We start from the raw sequence: 16,915 nt of genomic DNA on the forward strand, positions 1-16,915 counted from the left end.
GAGAATGCCGCCTATCCATCACTAGAGAACAGAGGTGACATCACTGAGAATGCCGCCTATCCATCACTAGAGATCAGCGGTGACATCACTAAGAATGCCGCCTATCCATCACTAGAGATCAGCGGTGACATCACTGAGAATGCCTCCTATCCATCACTAGAGATCAGCGGTGACATCACTGAGAATGCCGCCTATCCATCACTAGAGATCAGCGGTGACATCACTGAGAATGCCTCCTATCCATCACTAGAGATCAGCGGTGACATCACTGAGAATGCCTCCTATCCATCACTAGAGATCAGCGGTGACATCACTGAGAATGCCGCCTATCCATCACTAGAGATCAGCGGTGACATCACTGAGAATGCCTCCTATCCATCACTAGAGATCAGCGGTGACATCACTGAGAATGCCTCCTATCCATCACTAGAGATCAGCGGTGACATCACTGAGAATGCCGCCTATCCATCACTAGAGATCAGCGGTGACATCACTGAGAATGCCGCCTATCCATCACTAGAGATCAGTGGTGACATCACTGAGAATGCCGCCTATCCATCACTAGAGATCAGCGGTGACATCACTGAGAATGCCGCCTATCCATCACCAGAGATCAGCGGTGACATCACTGAGAATGCCGCCTATCCATCACCAGAGATCAGCGGTGACATCACTGAGAATGCCTCCTATCCATCACTAGAGATCAGCGGTGACATCACTGAGAATGCCGCCTATCCATCACCAGAGATCAGTGGTGACATCACTGAGAATGCCGCCTATCCATCACCAGAGATCAGCGGTGACATCACTGAGAATGCCGCCTATCCATCACCAGAGATCAGCGGTGACATCACTGAGAATGCTGCCTATCCATCACTAGAGATCAGCGGTGACATCACTGAGAATGCCGCCTATCCATCACCAGAGATCAGCGGTGACATCACTGAGAATGCCGCCTATCCATCACCAGAGATCAGCGGTGACATCACTGAGAATGCTGCCTATCCATCACCAGAGATCAGCGGTGACATCACTGAGAATGCCGCCTATCCATCACCAGAGATCAGCGGTGACATCACTGAGAATGCCGCCTATCCATCACTAGAGATCAGAGGTGACATCACTGAGAATGCCGCCTATCCATCACTAGAGATCAGCGGTGACATCACTGAGAATGCCGCCTATCCATCACCAGAGATCAGCGGTGAAATCACTGAGAATGCCGCCTATCCATCACTAGAGATCAGAGGTGACATCACTGAGAATGCCTCCTATCCATCACCAGAGATCAGTGGTGACATCACTGAGAATGCCTCCTATCCATCACCAGAGATCAGCGGTGACATCACTGAGAATGCCTCCTATCCATCACCAGAGATCAGTGGTGACATCACTGAGAATGCCGCCTATCCATCACTAGAGATCAGTGGTGACATCACTGAGAATGCCGCCTATCCATCACTAGAGATCAGAGGTGACATCACTGAGAATGCCGCCTATCCATCACTAGAGATCAGAGGTGACATCACTGAGAATGCCTCCTATCCATCACCAGAGATCAGCGGTGACATCACTGAGAATGCCTCCTATCCATCACCAGAGATCAGTGGTGACATCACTGAGAATGCCTCCTATCCATCACCAGAGATCAGTGGTGACATCACTGAGAATGCCGCCTATCCATCACTAGAGATCAGTGGTGACATCACTGAGAATGCCGCCTATCCATCACTAGAGATCAGAGGTGACATCACTGAGAATGCCGCCTATCCATCACTAGAGATCAGAGGTGACATCACTGAGAATGCCTCCTATCCATCACCAGAGATCAGTGGTGACATCACTGAGAATGCCGCCTATCCATCACTAGAGATCAGTGGTGACATCACTGAGAATGCCGCCTATCCATCACTAGAGATCAGAGGTGACAACACTGAGAATGCCTCCTATCCATCACCAGAGATCAGAGGTGACATCACTGAGAATGCCTCCTATCCATCACCAGAGATCAGCGGTGACATCACTGAGAATGCCTCCTATCCATCACCAGAGATCAGCGGTGACATCACTGAGAATGCCGCCTATCCATCACTAGAGATCAGAGGTGACATCACTGAGAATGCCTCCTATCCATCACCAGAGATCAGCGGTGACATCACTGAGAATGCCTCCTATCCATCACCAGAGATCAGCGGTGACATCACTGAGAATGCCGCCTATCCATCACTAGAGATCAGCGGTGACATCACTGAGAATGCCTCCTATCCATCACCAGAGATCAGAGGTGACATCACTGAGAATGCCGCCTATCCATCACCAGAGATCAGCGGTGACATCACTGAGAATGCCTCCTATCCATCACTAGAGATCAGCGGTGACATCACTGAGAATGCCTCCTATCCATCACTAGAGATCAGCGGTGACATCACTGAGAATGCCGCCTATCCATCACTAGAGATCAGCGGTGACATCACTGAGAATGCCTCCTATCCATCACCAGAGATCAGCGGTGACATCACTGAGAATGCCGCCTATCCATCACTAGAGATCAGCGGTGACATCACTGAGAATGCCTCCTATCCATCACCAGAGATCAGAGGTGACATCACTGAGAATGCCGCCTATCCATCACCAGAGATCAGCGGTGACATCACTGAGAATGCCTCCTATCCATCACTAGAGATCAGCGGTGACATCACTGAGAATGCCTCCTATCCATCACTAGAGATCAGCGGTGACATCACTGAGAATGCCGCCTATCCATCACTAGAGATCAGCGGTGACATCACTGAGAATGCCTCCTATCCATCACCAGAGATCAGCGGTGACATCACTGAGAATGCCGCCTATCCATCACTAGAGATCAGAGGTGACAACACTGAGAATGCCGCCTATCCATCACTAGAGATCAGCAGTGACATCACTGAGAATGCCGCCTATCCATCACTAGAGATCAGAGGTGACATCACTGAGAATGCCTCCTATCCATCACCAGAGATAAGCAGTGACATCACTGAGAATGCCTCCTATCCATCACCAGAGATCAGAGGTGACATCACTGAGAATGCCTCCTATCCATCACTAGAGATCAGAGGTGACATCACTGAGAATGCCTCCTATCCATCACCAGAGATCAGCGGTGACATCACTGAGAATGCCTCCTATCCATCACTAGAGATCAGCGGTGACATCACTGAGAATGCCGCCTATCCATCACTAGAGATCAGAGGTGACATCACTGAGAATGCCGCCTATCCATCACTAGAGATCAGAGGTGACATCACTGAGAATGCCTCCTATCCATCACTAGAGATCAGCGGTGACATCACTGAGAATGCCTCCTATCCATCACTAGAGATCAGAGGTGACATCACTGAGAATGCCGCCTATCCATCACTAGAGATCAGCGGTGACATCACTGAGAATGCCGCCTATCCATCACTAGAGATCAGAGGTGACATCACTGAGAATGCCTCCTATCCATCACTAGAGATCAGCGGTGACATCACTGAGAATGCCTCCTATCCATCACTAGAGATCAGAGGTGACATCACTGAGAATGCCGCCTATCCATCACTAGAGATCAGCGGTGACATCACTGAGAATGCCTCCTATCCATCACTAGAGATCAGAGGTGACATCACTGAGAATGCCTCCTATCCATCACTAGAGATCAGCGGTGACATCACTGAGAATGCCTCCTATCCATCACTAGAGATCAGCGGTGACATCACTGAGAATGCCTCCTATCCATCACCAGAGATCAGCGGTGACATCACTGAGAATGCCGCCTATCCATCACTAGAGATCAGCGGTGACATCACTGAGAATGCCTCCTATCCATCACTAGAGATCAGAGGTGACATCACTGAGAATGCCTCCTATCCATCACTAGAGATCAGCAGTGACATCACTGAGAATGCCGCCTATCCATCACCAGAGATCAGCGGTGACATCACTGAGAATGCCTCCTATCCATCACTAGAGATCAGAGGTGACATCACTGAGAATGCCTCCTATCCATCACTAGAGATCAGCGGTGACATCACTGAGAATGCCACCTATCCATCACCAGAGATCAGAGGTGACATCACTGAGAATGCCTCCTATCCATCACTAGAGATCAGAGGTGACATCACTGAGAATGCCGCCTATCCATCACCAGAGATCAGAGGTGACATCACTGAGAATGCCTCCTATCCATCACTAGAGATCAGAGGTGACATCACTGAGAATGCCTCCTATCCATCACTAGAGATCAGCGGTGACATCACTGAGAATGCCACCTATCCATCACCAGAGATCAGAGGTGACATCACTGAGAATGCCTCCTATCCATCACCAGAGATCAGCAGTGACATCACTGAGAATGCCGCCTATCCATCACCAGAGATCAGAGGTGACATCACTGAGAATGCCTCCTATCCATCACCAGAGATCAGCGGTGACATCACTGAGAATGCCGCCTATCCATCACCAGAGATCAGAGGTGACATCACTGAGAATGCCGCCTATCCATCACCAGAGATCAGAGGTGACATCACTGAGAATGCCTCCTATCCATCACTAGAGATCAGCGGTGACATCACTGAGAATGCCGCCTATCCATCACTAGAGATCAGCGGTGACATCACTGAGAATGCCTCCTATCCATCACTAGAGATCAGAGGTGAGATCACTGAGAATGCCGCCTATCCATCACTAGAGATCAGCGGTGACATCACTGAGAATGCCGCCTATCCATCACTAGAGATCAGAGGTGAGATCACTGAGAATGCCTCCTATCCATCACCAGAGATCAGCGGTGACATCACTGAGAATGCCGCCTATCCATCACTAGAGATCAGCGGTGACATCACTGAGAATGCCGCCTATCCATCACTAGAGATCAGAGGTGACATCACTGAGAATGCCGCCTATCCATCACTAGAGATCAGAGGTGACATCACTGAGAATGCCGCCTATCCATCACCAGAGATCAGCGGTGACATCACTGAGAATGCCGCCTATCCATCACTAGAGATCAGAGGTGACATCACTGAGAATGCCGCCTATCCATCACCAGAGATCAGCGGTGACATCACTGAGAATGCCGCCTATCCATCACCAGAGATCAGCGGTGACATCACTGAGAATGCCGCCTATCCATCACTAGAGATCAGAGGTGACATCACTGAGAATGCCGCCTATCCATCACCAGAGATCAGCGGTGACATCACTGAGAATGCCTCCTATCCATCACTAGAGATCAGAGGTGACATCACTGAGAATGCTGCCTATCCATCACTAGAGATCAGCGGTGACATCACTGAGAATGCCGCCTATCCATCACCAGAGATCAGAGGTGACATCACTGAGAATGCCGCCTATCCATCACTAGAGATCAGCGGTGACATCACTGAAAATGCCTCCTATCCATCACCAGAGATCAGCAGTGACATCACTGAGAATGCCTCCTATCCATCACTAGAGATCAGAGGTGACATCACTGAGAATGCCGCCTATCCATCACTAGAGATCAGAGGTGACATCACTGAGAATGCCGCCTATCCATCACTAGAGATCAGAGGTGACATCACTGAGAATGCCGCCTATCCATCACTAGAGATCAGAGGTGACATCACTGAGAATGCCTCCTATCCATCACTAGAGATCAGAGGTGACATCACTGAGAATGCCTCCTATCCATCACTAGAGATCAGAGGTGAGATCACTGAGAATGCCGCCTATCCATCACTAGAGATCAGAGGTGACATCACTGAGAATGCCGCCTATCCATCACCAGAGATCAGAGGTGACATCACTGAGAATGCCGCCTATCCATCACTAGAGATCAGAGGTGACATCACTGAGAATGCCGCCTATCCATCACCAGAGATCAGCGGTGACATCACTGAGAATGCCGCCTATCCATCACTAGAGATCAGAGGTGACATCACTGAGAATGCCGCCTATCCATCACCAGAGATCAGCGGTGACATCACTGAGAATGCCGCCTATCCATCACTAGAGATCAGAGGTGACATCACTGAGAATGCCGCCTATCCATCACCAGAGATCAGCGGTGACATCACTGAGAATGCCTCCTATCCATCACTAGAGATCAGAGGTGACATCACTGAGAATGCTGCCTATCCATCACTAGAGATCAGCGGTGACATCACTGAGAATGCCGCCTATCCATCACCAGAGATCAGAGGTGACATCACTGAGAATGCCGCCTATCCATCACTAGAGATCAGCGGTGACATCACTGAAAATGCCTCCTATCCATCACTAGAGATCAGCGGTGACATCACTGAAAATGCCGCCTATCCATCACTAGAGATCAGCGGTGACATCACTGAGAATGCCGCCTATCCATCACTAGAGATCAGAGGTGACATCACTGAGAATGCCGCCTATCCATCACTAGAGATCAGAGGTGACATCACTGAGAATGCCGCCTATCCATCACTAGAGATCAGTGGTGACATCACTGAGAATGCCGCCTATCCATCACTAGAGATCAGCAGTGACATCACTGAGAATGCCTCCTATCCATCACCAGAGATCAGAGGTGACATCACTGAGAATGCCTCCTATCCATCACCAGAGATCAGCGGTGACATCACTGAGAATGCCTCCTATCCATCACTAGAGATCAGAGGTGACATCACTGAGAATGCCGCCTATCCATCACTAGAGATCAGAGGTGACATCACTGAGAATGCCTCCTATCCATCACTAGAGATCAGAGGTGACATCACTGAGAATGCCTCCTATCCATCACCAGAGATCAGAGGTGACATCACTGAGAATGCCGCCTATCCATCACCAGAGATCAGCAGTGACATCACTGAGAATGCCTCCTATCCATCACTAGAGATCAGAGGTGACATCACTGAGAATGCCGCCTATCCATCACTAGAGATCAGAGGTGACATCACTGAGAATGCCTCCTATCCATCACTAGAGATCAGAGGTGACATCACTGAGAATGCCTCCTATCCATCACCAGAGATCAGAGGTGACATCACTGAGAATGCCGCCTATCCATCACTAGAGATCAGAGGTGACATCACTGAGAATGCCGCCTATCCATCACTAGAGATCAGAGGTGACATCACTGAGAATGCCGCCTATCCATCACTAGAGATCAGAGGTGACATCACTGAGAATGCCGCCTATCCATCACTAGAGATCAGCAGTGACATCACTGAGAATGCCGCCTATCCATCACCAGAGATCAGAGGTGACATCACTGAGAATGCCGCCTATCCATCACTAGAGATCAGAGGTGACATCACTGAGAATGCCTCCTATCCATCACCAGAGATCAGAGGTGACATCACTGAGAATGCCGCCTATCCATCACTAGAGATCAGAGGTGACATCACTGAGAATGCCTCCGATCCATCACCAGAGATCAGAGGTGACATCACTGAGAATGCCTCCTATCCATCACCAGAGATCAGAGGTGACATCACTGAGAATGCCTCCTATCCATCACTAGAGATCAGAGGTGACATCACTGAGAATGCCGCCTATCCATCACTAGAGATCAGAGGTGACATCACTGAGAATGCCGCCTATCCATCACTAGAGATCAGAGGTGACATCACTGAGAATGCCGCCTATCCATCACTAGAGATCAGAGGTGACATCACTGAGAATGCCGCCTATCCATCACTAGAGATCAGAGGTGACATCACTGAGAATGCCTCCTATTCATCACCAGAGATCAGAGGTGACATCACTGAGAATGCCTCCTATCCATCACTAGAGATCAGAGGTGAGATCACTGAGAATGCCGCCTATCCATCACTAGAGATCAGAGGTGACATCACTGAGAATGCCGCCTATCCATCACCAGAGATCAGAGGTGACATCACTGAGAATGCCGCCTATCCATCACTAGAGATCAGAGGTGACATCACTGAGAATGCCTCCGATCCATCACCAGAGATCAGAGGTGACATCACTGAGAATGCCTCCTATCCATCACCAGAGATCAGAGGTGACATCACTGAGAATGCCTCCTATCCATCACTAGAGATCAGAGGTGACATCACTGAGAATGCCGCCTATCCATCACTAGAGATCAGAGGTGACATCACTGAGAATGCCGCCTATCCATCACTAGAGATCAGAGGTGACATCACTGAGAATGCCGCCTATCCATCACTAGAGATCAGAGGTGACATCACTGAGAATGCCGCCTATCCATCACTAGAGATCAGAGGTGACATCACTGAGAATGCCTCCTATCCATCACTAGAGATCAGCGGTGACATCACTGAGAATGCCTCCTATCCATCACCAGAGATCAGTGGTGACATCACTGAGAATGCCGCCTATCCATCACTAGAGATCAGAGGTGACATCACTGAGAATGCCGCCTATCCATCACCAGAGATCAGAGGTGACATCACTGAGAATGCCGCCTATCCATCACTAGAGATCAGAGGTGACATCACTGAGAATGCCTCCTATCCATCACCAGAGATCAGAGGTGACATCACTGAGAATGCCTCCTATCCATCACCAGAGATCAGAGGTGACATCACTGAGAATGCCTCCTATCCATCACTAGAGATCAGAGGTGACATCACTGAGAATGCCGCCTATCCATCACTAGAGATCAGAGGTGACATCACTGAGAATGCCTCCTATCCATCACCAGAGATCAGAGGTGACATCACTGAGAATGCCTCCTATCCATCACTAGAGATCAGCAGTGACATCACTGAGAATGCCTCCTATCCATCACTAGAGATCAGAGGTGACATCACTGAGAATGCCGCCTATCCATCACTAGAGATCAGCAGTGACATCACTGAGAATGCCGCCTATCCATCACTAGAGATCAGAGGTGACATCACTGAGAATGCCGCCTATCCATCACTAGAGATCAGAGGTGACATCACTGAGAATGCCGCCTATCCATCACTAGAGATCAGCAGTGACATCACTGAGAATGCCTCCTATCCATCACTAGAGATCAGCGGTGACATCACTGAGAATGCCGCCTATCCATCACTAGAGATCAGAGGTGACATCACTGAGAATGCCGCCTATCCATCACTAGAGATCAGAGGTGACATCACTGAGAATGCCGCCTATCCATCACTAGAGATCAGCGGTGACATCACTGAGAATGCCGCCTATCCATCACTAGAGATCAGCGGTGACATCACTGAGAATGCCGCCTATCCATCACTAGAGATCAGCGGTGACATCACTGAGAATGCCGCCTATCCATCACTAGAGATCAGAGGTGACATCACTAAGAATGCCGCCTATCCATCACTAGAGATCAGCGGTGACATCACTGAGAATGCCGCCTATCCATTACCAGAGATCAGAGGTGACATCACTGAGAATGCCGCCTATCCATCACCAGAGATCAGCAGTGACATCACTGAGAATGCCGCCTATCCATCACTAGAGATCAGAGGTGACATCACTAAGAATGCCGCCTATCCATCACTAGAGATCAGCGGTGACATCACTGAGAATGCCGCCTATCCATCACTAGAGATCAGAGGTGACATCACTGAGAATGCCGCCTATCCATCACCAGAGATCAGAGGTGACATCACTGAGAATGCCGCCTATCCATCACTAGAGATCAGTGGTGACATCACTGAGAATGCCGCCTATCCATCACCAGAGATCAGCAGTGACATCACTGAGAATGCCGCCTATCCATCACTAGAGATCAGAGGTGACATCACTAAGAATGCCGCCTATCCATCACTAGAGATCAGCGGTGACATCACTGAAAATGCCTCCTATCCATCACTAGAGATCAGCGGTGACATCACTGAGAATGCCGCCTATCCATCACTAGAGATCAGAGGTGACATCACTGAGAATGCCTCCTATCCATCACTGGAGATCAGCGGTGACATCACTGAGAATGCCGCCTATCCATCACCAGAGATCAGTGGTGACATCACTGAGAATGCCTCCTATCCATCACTGGAGATCAGCGGTGACATCACTGAGAATGCCGCCTATCCATCACTAGAGATCAGAGGTGACATCACTAAGAATGCCGCCTATCCATCACTAGAGATCAGCGGTGACATCACTGAAAATGCCTCCTATCCATCACTAGAGATCAGCGGTGACATCACTGAAAATGCCTCCTATCCATCACTAGAGATCAGCGGTGACATCACTGAGAATGCCTCCTATCCATCACTAGAGATCAGCGGTGACATCACTGAGAATGCCGTCTATCCATCACTAGAGATCAGAGGTGACATCACTGAGAATGCCTCCTATCCATCACCAGAGATCAGAGGTGACATCACTGAGAATGCCGCCTATCCATCACTAGAGATCAGCGGTGACATCACTGAGAATGCCTCCTATCCATCACTAGAGATCAGAGGTGACATCACTGAGAATGCCTCCTATCCATCACCAGAGATCAGCGGTGACATCACTGAGAATGCCGCCTATCCATCACTAGAGATCAGCGGTGACATCACTGAGAATGCCGCCTATCCATCACCAGAGATCAGCGGTGACATCACTGAGAATGCCGCCTATCCATCACCAGAGATCAGCGGTGACATCACTGAGAATGCCGCCTATCCATCACCAGAGATCAGCGGTGACATCACTGAGAATGCCTCCTATCCATCACCAGAGATCAGCGGTGACATCACTGAGAGTGCCTCCTATCCATCACCAGAGATCAGCGGTGACATCACTGAGAATGCCTCCTATCCATCACCAGAGATCAGAGGTGACATCACTGAGAATGCCGTCTATCCATCACTAGAGATCAGAGGTGACATTACTGAGAATGCCTCCTATCCATCACCAGAGATCAGCGGTGACATCACTGAGAATGCCGCCTATCCATCACTAGAGATCAGCGGTGACATCACTGAGAATGCCATCTATCCATCACTAGAGATCAGCGGTGACATCACTGAGAATGCCTCCTATCCATCACCAGAGATCAGCAGTGACATCACTGAGAATGCCTCCTATCCATCACTAGAGATCAGCGGTGACATCACTGAGAATGCCGCCTATCCATCACTAGAGATCAGCGGTGACATCACTGAGAATGCCGCCTATCCATCACTAGAGATCAGCGGTGACATCACTGAGAATGCCATCTATCCATCACTAGAGATCAGCGGTGACATCACTGAGAATGCCATCTATCCATCACTAGAGATTAGCGGTGACATCACTGAGAATGCCGCCTATCCATCACCAGAGATCAGCGGTGACATCACTGAGAATGCCGCCTATCCATCACCAGAGATCAGAGGTGACATCACTGAGAATGCCTCCTATCCATCACTAGAGATCAGCGGTGACATCACTGAGAATGCCGCCTATCCATCACTAGAGATCAGAGGTGACATCACTGAGAATGCCGCCTATCCATCACCAGAGATCAGAGGTGACATCACTGAGAATGCCTCCTATCCATCACCAGAGATCAGCGGTTACATCACTGAGAATGCCGCCTATCCATCACTAGAGATCAGCGGTGACATCACTGAGAATGCCTCCTATCCATCACCAGAGATCAGCGGTGACATCACTGAGAATGCCGCCTATCCATCACCAGAGATCAGCGGTGACATCACTGAGAATGCCTCCTATCCATCACCAGAGATCAGTGGTTACATCACTGAGAATGCCGCCTATCCATCACTAGAGATCAGCGGTGACATCACTGAGAATGCCTCCTATCCATCACCAGAGATCAGCGGTTACATCACTGAGAATGCCGCCTATCCATCACTAGAGATCAGCGGTGACATCACTGAGAATGCCTCCTATCCATCACCAGAGATCAGAGGTGACATCACTGAGAATGCCATCTATCCATCACTAGAGATTAGCGGTGACATCACTGAGAATGCCGCCTATCCATCACCAGAGATCAGCGGTGACATCACTGAGAATGCCTCCTATCCATCACTAGAGATCAGCGGTGACATCACTGAGAATGCCATCTATCCATCACTAGAGATCAGCGGTGACATCACTGAGAATGCCATCTATCCATCACTAGAGATCAGCGGTGACATCACTGAGAATGCCTCCTATCCATCACCAGAGATCAGAGGTGACATCACTGAGAATGCCATCTATCCATCACTAGAGATTAGCGGTGACATCACTGAGAATGCCGCCTATCCATCACCAGAGATCAGCGGTGACATCACTGAGAATGCCTCCTATCCATCACTAGAGATCAGCGGTGACATCACTGAGAATGCCTCCTATCCATCACCAGAGATCAGAGGTGACATCACTGAGAATGCCATCTATCCATCACTAGAGATTAGCGGTGACATCACTGAGAATGCCGCCTATCCATCACCAGAGATCAGCGGTGACATCACTGAGAATGCCGCCTATCCATCACTAGAGATCAGCGGTGACATCACTGAGAATGCCTCCTATCCATCACCAGAGATCAGCGGTGACATCACTGAGAATGCCGCCTATCCATCACCAGAGATCAGCGGTGACATCACTGAGAATGCCTCCTATCCATCACCAGAGATCAGAGGTGACATCACTGAGAATGCCATCTATCCATCACCAGAGATCAGCGGTGACATCACTGAGAATGCCGCCTATCCATCACCAGAGATCAGCGGTGACATCACTGAGAATGCCTCCTATCCATCACTAGAGATCAGCGGTGACATCACTGAGAATGCCATCTATCCATCACTAGAGATTAGCGGTGACATCACTGAGAATGCCGCCTATCCATCACCAGAGATCAGAGGTGACATCACTGAGAATGCCTCCTATCCATCACCAGAGATCAGCGGTTACATCACTGAGAATGCCGCCTATCCATCACTAGAGATCAGCGGTGACATCACTGAGAATGCCTCCTATCCATCACCAGAGATCAGCGGTGACATCACTGAGAATGCCTCCTATCCATCACCAGAGATCAGCGGTGACATCACTGAGAATGCCTCCTATCCATCACTAGAGGTCAGAGGTGACATCACTGAGAATGCCGCCTATCCATCACTAGAGATCAGAGGTGACATCACTGAGAATGCCTCCTATCCATCACTAGAGATCAGAGGTGACATCACTGAGAATGCCTCCTATCCATCACCAGAGATCAGCGGTGACATCACTGAGAATGCCTCCTATCCATCACTAGAGATCAGAGGTGACATCACTGAGAATGCCTCCTATCCATCACCAGAGATCAGCGGTGACATCACTGAGAATGCCTCCTATCCATCACTAGAGATCAGCGGTGACATCACTGAGAATGCCGCCTATCCATCACCAGAGATCAGCGGTGACATCACTGAGAATGCCGCCTATCCATCACTAGAGATCAGCGGTGACATCACTGAGAATGCCTCCTATCCATCACCAGAGATCAGCGGTGACATCACTGAGAATGCCGCCTATCCATCACTAGAGATCAGAGGTGACATCACTGAGAATGCCTCCTATCCATCACTAGAGGTCAGAGGTGACATCACTGAGAATGCCGCCTATCCATCACTAGAGATCAGAGGTGACATCACTGAGAATGCCTCCTATCCATCACTAGAGATCAGAGGTGACATCACTGAGAATGCCTCCTATCCATCACCAGAGATCAGCGGTGACATCACTGAGAATGCCTCCTATCCATCACTAGAGATCAGAGGTGACATCACTGAGAATGCCTCCTATCCATCACCAGAGATCAGCGGTGACATCACTGAGAATGCCGCCTATCCATCACTAGAGATCAGCGGTGACATCACTGAGAATGCCGCCTATCCATCACCAGAGATCAGAGGTGACATCACTGAGAATGCCGCCTATCCATCACCAGAGATCAGCGGTGACATCACTGAGAATGCCGCCTATCCATCACTAGAGATCAGAGGTGACATCACTGAGAATGCCTCCTATCCATCACCAGAGATCAGCGGTGACATCACTGAGAATGCCACCTATCCATCACTAGAGATCAGAGGTGACATCACTGAGAATGCCACCTATCCATCACTAGAGATCAGAGGTGACATCACTGAGAATGCCGCCTATCCATCACTAGAGATCAGAGGTGACATCACTGAGAATGCCGCCTATCCATCACCAGAGATCAGAGGTGACATCACTGAGAATGCCTCCTATCCATCACCAGAGATCAGCGGTGACATCACTGAGAATGCCACCTATCCATCACTAGAGATCAGCGGTGACATCACTGAGAATGCCGCCTATCCATCACTAGAGATCAGCGGTGACATCACTGAGAATGCCACCTATCCATCACTAGAGATCAGCGGTGACATCACTGAGAATGCCTCCTATCCATCACCAGAGATCAGAGGTGACATCACTGAGAATGCCTCCTATCCATCACTAGAGATCAGCGGTGACATCACTGAGAATGCCGCCTATCCATCACTAGAGATCAGCGGTGACATCACTGAGAATGCCTCCTATCCATCACCAGAGATCAGAGGTGACATCACTGAGAATGCCTCCTATCCATCACCAGAGATCAGCGGTGACATCACTGAGAATGCCTCCTATCCATCACTAGAGATCAGCGGTGACATCACTGAGAATGCCTCCTATCCATCACTAGAGATCAGCGGTGACATCACTGAGAATGCCGCCTATCCATCACTAGAGATCAGCGGTGACATCACTGAGAATGCCACCTATCCATCACTAGAGATCAGCGGTGACATCACTGAGAATGCCTCCTATCCATCACCAGAGATCAGAGGTGACATCACTGAGAATGCCTCCTATCCATCACTAGAGATCAGCGGTGACATCACTGAGAATGCCGCCTATCCATCACTAGAGATCAGCGGTGACATCACTGAGAATGCCTCCTATCCATCACCAGAGATCAGAGGTGACATCACTGAGAATGCCTCCTATCCATCACCAGAGATCAGCGGTGACATCACTGAGAATGCCTCCTATCCATCACTAGAGATCAGCGGTGACATCACTGAGAATGCCTCCTATCCATCACTAGAGATCAGCGGAGACATCACTGAGAATGCCGCCTATCCATCACTAGAGATCAGAGGTGACATCACTGAGAATGCCTCCTATCCATCACTAGAGATCAGCGGTGACATCACTGAGAAAGCCGCCTATCCATCACCAGAGATCAGAGGTGACATCACTGAGAATGCCTCCTATCCATCACCAGAGATCAGAGGTGACATCACTGAGAATGCCTCCTATCCATCACCAGAGATCAGAGGTGACATCACTGAGAATGCCGCCTATCCATCACTAGAGATCAGCGGTGACATCACTGAGAATGCCGCCTATCCATCACTAGAGATCAGAGGTGACATCACTGAGAATGCCTCCTATCCATCACTAGAGATCAGCGGTGACATCACTGAGAATGCCGCCTATCCATCACTAGAGATCAGCGGTGACATCACTGAGAATGCCGCCTATCCATCACTAGAGATCAGAGGTGACATCACTGAGAATGCCTCCTATCCATCACTAGAGATCAGCGGTGACATCACTGAGAATGCCGCCTATCCATCACTAGAGATCAGCGGTGACATCACTGAGAATGCCGCCTATCCATCACTAGAGATCAGCGGTGACATCACTGAGAATGCCGCCTATCCATCACTAGAGATCAGCGGTGACATCACTGAGAATGCCGCCTATCCATCACTAGAGATCAGCGGTGACATCACTGAGAATGCCGCCTATCCATCACTAGAGATCAGCGGTGACATCACTGAGAATGCCTCCTATCCATCACCAGAGATCAGAGGTGACATCACTGAGAATGCCGCCTATCCATCACTAGAGATCAGCGGTGACATCACTGAGAATGCCTCCTATCCATCACCAGAGATCAGCGGTGACATCACTGAGAATGCCGCCTATCCATAGAGATCAGAGGTGACATCACTGAGAATGCCACCTATCCATCACCAGAGATCAGCGGTGACATCACTGAGAATGCCGCCTATCCATCACTAGAGATCAGCGGTGACATCACTGAGAATGCCTCCTATCCATCACCAGAGATCAGCGGTGACATCACTGAGAATGCCTCCTATCCATCACTAGAGATCAGCAGTGACATCACTGAGAATGCCGCCTATCCATCACTAGAGATCAGCGGTGACATCACTGAGAATGCCGCCTATCCATCACCAGAGATCAGTGCTGACATCACTGAGAATGCCTCCTATCCATCACTAGAGATCAGCGGTGACATCACTGAGAATGCCGCCTATCCATCACCAGAGATCAGCGGTGACATCACTGAGAATGCCTCCTATCCATCACTAGAGATCAGCGGTGACATCACTGAGAATGCCGCCTATCCATCACCAGAGATCAGCGGTGACATCACTGAGAATGCCGCCTATCCATCACTAGAGATCAGAGGTGACATCACTGAGAATGCCGCCTATCCATCACTAGAGATCAGCGGTGACATCACTGAGAATGCCTCCTATCCATCACTAGAGATCAGCAGTGACATCACTGAGAATGCCGCCTATCCATCACTAGAGATCAGCGGTGACATCACTGAGAATGCCGCCTATCCATCACCAGAGATCAGTGCTGACATCACTGAGAATGCCTCCTATCCATCACTAGAGATCAGCGGTGACATCACTGAGAATGCCGCCTATCCATCACCAGAGATCAGCGGTGACATCACTGAGAATGCCTCCTATCCATCACTAGAGATCAGCGGTGACATCACTGAGAATGCCGCCTATCCATCACCAGAGATCAGCGGTGACATCACTGAGAATGCCGCCTATCCATCACTAGAGATCAGCGGTGACATCACTGAGAATGCCGCCTATCCATCACCAGAGATCAGCGGTGACATCACTGAGAATGCCGCCTATCCATCACTAGAGATCAGAGGTGACATCAC

The 16,915-nt window shown here is 49.6% G+C and overlaps 1 protein-coding gene across 1 annotated transcript in view; it reads right to left on the bottom strand.

Annotated features, from left to right (window-relative positions):
• Nucleotides 1-16,915, bottom strand: part of LOC141175902 (cocaine esterase-like) — a 271,706-nt gene that overhangs the window by 146,947 nt on the left and 107,844 nt on the right. The window lies entirely within an intron of this gene.

This window comes from Phyllobates terribilis, unplaced genomic scaffold (assembly GCF_046119375.1).
Source record: "Phyllobates terribilis strain yellow unplaced genomic scaffold, ASM4611937v1 Scaffold_14__1_contigs__length_39327217, whole genome shotgun sequence".
NCBI lineage: Eukaryota > Metazoa > Chordata > Amphibia > Anura > Dendrobatidae > Phyllobates > Phyllobates terribilis.